Source organism: Dermacentor albipictus, chromosome 10 (genome assembly GCF_038994185.2).
Source record: "Dermacentor albipictus isolate Rhodes 1998 colony chromosome 10, USDA_Dalb.pri_finalv2, whole genome shotgun sequence".
Taxonomy (NCBI): Eukaryota; Metazoa; Arthropoda; class Arachnida; order Ixodida; family Ixodidae; genus Dermacentor; species Dermacentor albipictus.
In genome coordinates, this window is record NC_091830.1 from 25,549,947 (window position 1) to 25,556,747 (window position 6,801).

The 6,801-nt window shown below is 53.3% G+C and overlaps 1 long non-coding RNA gene across 2 annotated transcripts; it reads right to left on the reverse strand.

The window, feature by feature from the left end:
* Positions 1 to 1,121: 1,121 nt before the first annotated feature.
* LOC139050484 (uncharacterized) lies at positions 1,122 to 6,531 on the reverse strand. Of its 2 annotated transcripts, XR_011508898.1 has the most exons (9): positions 6,040 to 6,531; positions 4,183 to 4,877; positions 3,945 to 4,125; positions 3,675 to 3,862; positions 3,405 to 3,592; positions 3,135 to 3,322; positions 2,865 to 3,052; positions 2,596 to 2,782; positions 1,122 to 2,518 (listed from the first exon to the last, which is right to left on the reverse strand). It is a non-coding gene; the product is annotated as an uncharacterized lncRNA (long non-coding RNA). The 2 variants fall into 2 exon arrangements; XR_011508897.1 differs by having other exon boundaries at positions 3,945 to 4,877.
* Between the last annotated feature and the right edge of the window lie 270 nt (positions 6,532 to 6,801).

The following is a 6,801-nucleotide window of genomic DNA, read 5'->3' on the forward strand; positions in this document are numbered from 1 at the left end:
TATATACAGCTCTCGTCATATGTGAACCGAAGGTGTACATTTCATGCATTTGCTTTACATCGCACGTGTTGAGATTGTGTTCGAAAGACATATGCAACGAGTCGTCTCGATCGAACTTCTTCCTCGTCCAGTGTTCCTGCTCTAAATCAACAAATGACGCTTGCTGCCTGTCATTCAGTGTTGGCCTAAGACATAGCCAGACTCGGCAAAAAAAAAATTTGAAAGGGTTAAACAACGGCAGCTGTGATCCAGACGTATACATTATGGGTTATTATGATTACCGCTTTTACTTTACTCCTTCATACTTAGTTTGCGCGTGCCATAAAGTATTAGAAAAAGAAACTGCTAGACATAAGCGCTCACTTCTAGGCCATGCGATTTCCTCGCGTAAATGCGGATGGCAGCGATTGAGCGAGGTGGTTGTTGATGTGGTGTTGCACCAAATGTTTACCCGTTTGATGCAGAGGGAAACATGCATCTCCGGTATTAAGGAATGTGTCGGCATAACACGTACGGACCACCAATCGGTACCGAACGCGGGATCGGTGACGTACAGGTGCTGACACAGCGCCGCGTAGGCACTTATGTGTACGCGCCATGCGAATTGTAAGGAGCAGTTTATTTCAGATCGCTAAGGCCAGAACTATAAAAGAAGTTTCCCTCGACCCGATTAATTGCATTTCAGTTCAGGTCCGCGCGGTAGTGGGCGCACTAATTCGACGGCGCCAGGCTTTACCTTCGCTGAACGGAACCGTGGGTTTTACGTGGTAGTTCCGTGGATACCCGCAAGGTGGAGAGAAGGAATGAATAAAGGGGAATGAGACATCCACCCGTTCGTAGCAATTGCTAACTAAGGAAACCCATACGGGTTCCTCGAAAGAACAGCCCCATAGTTGAAAAAAAATTCGTCCTGGTCCCGGGGTTTTCTTTCGAGGAACCCGTACGGGTTTCCTTTGTAGCAATTGCTACGAACGGGTGGATGTCTGACTTTCCCTTTATTCAGAACCGTGGGTGATTACCGGATACGATCCAACACCACAGCATCGATCAGGCTATCAGCATGCTGCAAGTAAGCTCAAAAGCCGTGGAGGCATTTCAAATGCAAGACACTGCAGAAGCTGCATTGTTGACTCTGGAACGATGTCCAATTTTATTTCAGTTCGCATAGAACAGTGAATGCCAAAGTATTGGCAATATGCACTACAAAAAAAAAAAAAAAAGGAAATGTTCACAAACATGCACCGTTCTGCACACAGGGGAAATATTCTTATAGAAAAAGAACAAGGTCATTTTACTAAGTTCCAGCTGAATATTGTGAAGCAAGCACATGTTATATAAAAGTACAAGTGTATGCGAGCAGGTAAATTTACACAAGGCAATTAACAGTGAAGTACATAAGTAACGGCGATGAAACTAGTGATCAAGACGTAACATCGCAGGCACGTGCGGTGGTGGTGTCCGATCAATGTGCAATGTTGCTGAAGGGAGCTTCAGGATCTGCTTTCCTTGGCTGGGATGGGACCTGCTTTGCTTGGCTGTATAGTGGTACGCAACATTACCGGTAACATGACCAATGACTGTAGACAGGTTTTGTAAAAATAAACGTGGTGCCATGCCAGCACTATTTGAAAGAATAAGCTTGATCCTCACAAGTTGACGGGAATGTTTGGCTGCCCATAATCCACACCATATGCTTTTTGTAACGGTACGCTGATGCTTCGCATTAACCATGAAGAAATGACGTGATAAACAAGGAAGATATGGACAAAGAAAAGATACCAACAGAAACTCCGAATAGAAAACAAGCCGACAGGGCAAGGACACGGCGAGTGGACGCCCTTAAATGAAGGGTAACGCCCAGAGCCAAAGTTTGAAGGGTGTCCGAAAAGACCAGCGACCATCTCTGCGGAACCATCAAAGAACTTTCGGATGGAAATCACCGATGAGCCGAGGCCAGCCAACAAGAATGCTATGGGAGAAGCGATAACGAACCCAGCGAAACATATGCTAACAACCAGATGAAGCGATCGAAGTCGCACGCGCGTACGATAAATACACACACATGCAGGAGCACACGCACACAGCCACACACGCATGCTCACACGAACACATACGCGCGCGCAACTTCGCAATGCGAACCAGCATCAGCGTACCATTACTTAGCACAGGATGTGAATTAATGTGCGCCAACGTCCGGATTGAGCAGTGTACCACAGATGAGCCAGCATGATACTTAGAATTGTTCGATACACTCGTCAAACAGTCATGGGCTGACAATACTAGAGTACCTAAGAGCCATGATGCAGCTACCGGGCAGAAAGATTTCTCGCAGGGATAGCGTGGTCGGTGATCGTGTCACGACTCCGAAGTTCTGCAGCGTCGTCGAGGCAGCACGGAGCACGCAGACAGCGTCAGCGGGCGTAGTGTCAGCGGGCGTCAACGTAGCGTGAACATAGCGGGCGTAGCAATGTGATGAACTGTGCGAGCAAGGCTGCGTAGTAGAAGACCGCATGGCCTACTGAAATGACAAAAAAAGCAGGTATAATGAGCCGTCAGCACACTGACGCAGTACGGGTTGGAGGAACTCGGACTTACGCTCATCCGACGTGCTTCATGGTGGCTCGTGAAGCTTTCTTCATTGGCCAGGAAACCAGTAGCTCTGTGGCTGGAGGAGAGCTGCCCAGACAGTCGGCCGCGGGACAGGCGATGGACGTCATCTGTCTGGGACACGACAGGCCGCGGGAAAACCGGTCGCACGTGACTGATGGCCAAGGGTGGGGAACTGAAACGACAAGGAGGCGTCGTGTTAGGCACTCGTCAGCACACCAACAGAGCACGGGCCAGAAGAACTGGCATTTACTTACGCGAAGGCGACGTGCTTCAGGGTGGCTCGTGAAGGTCTTTTTCATGGGCCAGGAAACCAGTAGCTCTGTGGCTGGAGGAGAGCTGCCCAGACTGTCGGCCGCGGGACAGGCGATGGACGTCATCTGTCTGGGACACGACAGGCCGCGGGAAAACCGGTCGCACGTGACTGATGGCCAAGGGTGGGGAACTGAAACGACAAGGAGGCGTCGTGTTAGGCACTCGTCAGCACACCAACAGAGCACGGGCCAGAAGAACTGGCATTTACTTACGCGAAGGCGACGTGCTTCAGGGTGGCTCGTGAAGGTCTTTTTCATGGGCCAGGAAACCAGTAGCTCTGTGGCTGGAGGAGAGCTGCCCAGACGGTCGGCCGCGGGACAGGCGATGGACGTCATCTGTCTGGGACACGACAGGCCGCGGGAAAACCGGTCGCACGTGACTGATGGCCAAGGGTGGGGAACTGAAACGACAAGGAGGCGTCGTGTTAGGCACTCGTCAGCACACCAACAGAGCACGGGCCAGAAGAACTGGCATTTACTTACGCGAAGGCGACGTGCTTCAGGGTGGCTCGTGAAGGTCTTTTTCATGGGCCAGGAAACCAGTAGCTCTGTGGCTGGAGCAGAGCTGCCCAGACGGTCGGCCGCGGGACAGGCGATGGACGTCATCTCTCTGGGACACGGCAGGCCGCGGGAAAATCCGTCCCACGTGACTGATGGCAAAGAGTGGGGAACTGAAACGACAAGGAGGCGTCGTGTTAGGCACTCGTCAGCACACCAACAGAGCACGGGCCAGAAGAACTGGCATTTACTTACGCGAAGGCGACGTGCTTCAGGGTGGCTCGTGAAGGTCTTTTTCATGGGCCAGGAAATCAGTAGCTCTGTGGCTGGAGGAGAGCTGCCCAGACGGTCGGCCGCGGGACAGGCGATGGACGTCATCTCTCTGGGACACGGCAGGCCGCAGGAAAATCCGTCCCACGTGACTGATGGCAAAGAGTGGGGAACTGAAACGACAAGGAGGCGTCGTGTTAGGCACTCGTCGGCACACCACCACAGCACGGGCCAGAAGAACTGGCATTTACTTACTCGCAGGCGACGTGCGTCATGGTGGCTCGTGAAGGCTTTTTTCATTGGCCAATAAGCGAGTAACCGTGTTGCTGGACGGTTTGCCGCGGGACGACAGGAAATGAACGTTAACCGTCCGGGACACTGCTGGGCGCAGGGACGTTGCTGGAGTGCGCTGGAAGCGGCGGCCAAGGGTGCGTACCTAAAAATAAAAAGGCAGCTGTTCAAATTGGAACATAACCAGTAAGTAGGTACTCACCATGACAAGCGTCGTCGCGCGAGCCGTACGAGGGAGATGAACGCGTCAAACATGGTCCTCGTGTCGAGCGACAAAAACGCAGCGGGGCACAAGGAATGGAGAAGGAAAAAAGTCACCACATACTCTGGCCACAGCGCGCCGCGCTGCGGACCGAAGGCAACGTCCGTTCTTCAGCGTAGCTAGTTGGACTGGAAGCAATACGCCACTGGTTAACACCCTGACACTAATTCCGGATGCCACCACTTCCGCGACTCCACACTCCGCGCCCTTTTCTCGCGCGCGTGGGCGCGGAATGGGGCCGTGAAGCGATAGCGCCCAGAATGGGCCGACGTCCGTGTCGCAAACGAGAGAGGACCCCCTGCAGCTGTTGCCTACGCGCAGGGCCAGCTACCTGCTATAGTGTTAGCTCAGCCTGAAGCTACGATCGCCCCACCCTGTCCACTCCGCTTCCGTCACGTCGACGACCCTATGTGGCTGCGGCCGAAGCTCGTGCGTAATCAAGCACCACAGTTAACTGCAGATAATTTGCCAATGTTGTCAATCAGTTTTTGACGGGGAAGTTAAAGGCCGAGCCGCCCTCGCAAGCTGAATGTTCCCACCTCGGCGTTTAGATGCCGAGGCTACGCTGCGGAGATCAGTTGCTGCGTTGTCCTTCGGGGGGTAGTGCCACGGTCACTTGGTTCCGAGAGCTGCACCTACGGTTGGGAAGATAAAAGAAAGCCAAGTCATGCCTAGCACGGGCATGTTGCAACACGAATGCAAACACGAATGCAAACACGAATGCAAACACGAATGCAAACACGAATGCAAACACGAATGCAAACACGAATGCAAACACGAATGCAAACACGAATGCAAACACGAATGCAAACACGAATGCAACGCTACCCCGAAAAGAAAAAAAAAAGCGCAAAACCGGATGCATCGCAGGGCTTGAGCACGTTCACGCGGCACTAACGGCGTTGTACATGCACCGGGCACGAAGAGCTGCAGTACAGAGGTGAGCAGCCTTGTCTACGGAGCGCGCATGCCGGGCCCCTGCGGTGCAACACAGCACTGTCCAACGTTAGCCGCTGGGCTCGAGAAAAAGAGCCGGGTGCCCTAATCGCTCCATTATCCAGTTCCCGCCTTGAGCAGTAGCACCCTGTCACTAAATGGCCACGCTGCATGGCTATGTTGTTTTAATACGAGGCGCGGTCAGCCCACTACCATTCTCGCTTGCTTGTCTGGAAGCCGTAGCAACGTCAAATTCAAAGCTACAATGGCGATGAAGCGCGGCCACGCCGGCACGAAGCGAACGCACGAGGTGGGAACGGGTCAAGGAAGCGATGCAGGAAGGGACCGAACTCGAGCCTGCAGCGGTTAGGGTTAAGAGTAGCAGCGCAGGGCCTCGGCGGCGAGCCCTAGACGAGGCCGCCTACCTCCGTACAGAATAGTACCGAAGGCGACGTAAACTTGCCACGAATCCGAAGACTTGGCGAGGCGCGTTAAGAGGCGAGAAAATATCGGGGGAAAGAAAAACGCGTTAAATTTGTGGAAATACGCTCGTTAGGTATTAAGCGCTCAAAATGGGAAGAGGCCGTCATGGAGGTATTAAAAAAAAAAAAACCAGCCGCGCTAGCGTAAGATATGGCGTTCCAGCTAACCTTAGCCAAGGTGTCAGAAAAGAAAGCATGGTGCAAGACATCCGGAAGGCTACGCTGTTCGGTTGCCAGAATTCCGACGATAGAAAACCGCAGGCTTTATCGGTTAGTCCACCGCAAATTATTACGCTTTTTTTTTTTCTCTTTGAAGAGCTTGGACAATTTCAGCTACGACATACAGCATACACGCGCGCGCACACCCGCAGTCGCTCACCTCACGAGGTAGCTGAAGCAGCCGCCGACGACAGTTGCCTCGTTGTCCCTCGGTCGAATGACCCGGTCAGTCCGTTCGTTGGGAAACGCGCACAAAAGAAAATACCGCGGCAGGCGTGACTTGCGACTTGTCGGCAGCAAAGGCGTCGTTGGCATATCAGGCGCGAGACCAGATGGAATGGCCAGCGCCCGTCGCATACGTATTCCGGAAGCTGTAGTGGGCCGTGTGAGAATTCCAGAGCGAAAGAGAGTCCCGTAGCCGAAGTTGCAGAAGTCCAGGGCGGTGTGCGGTGCAGCCGCTACAGAAAGCTTCGAAGCACGCCATACAAGAGAAGCCAGCGCCGGGATCCATGGCTCTTTCGGGGGTCGGTGATGTGGTCGACTTTCGCTGCCAGAGCGTAGACGGTATACGACGCAGAGGTTCAACTGACACGCGCGGCTGCGGCGTGAAGCCCAAAGTGAAGGGCGGCCCACTCGGCGGCAGCTTCTTGGGGCGAAATTTAAGCGCAATTCTCGGCTGTTGGCGCATGCGCAGCTGTGCCCGGGCGTCTTCGTGCGCCGAACCTGGTCGCTCGTCGCCGCTGGATCTCAACAGCCGTTATCGCCGAGATCGTCTGCAACCGCTCGTCTGCCAGAAAAAAAAAAAGAGGGTAATGAAGGAAAGTTATCGCTTCCAAATATGGCCTTCCATAATCCGCTGGTTTCGGAATGTTCCAGTAGCGTCTACGTTGTTCTACTGCGCCTGTGTGCTACAGTGAGGATT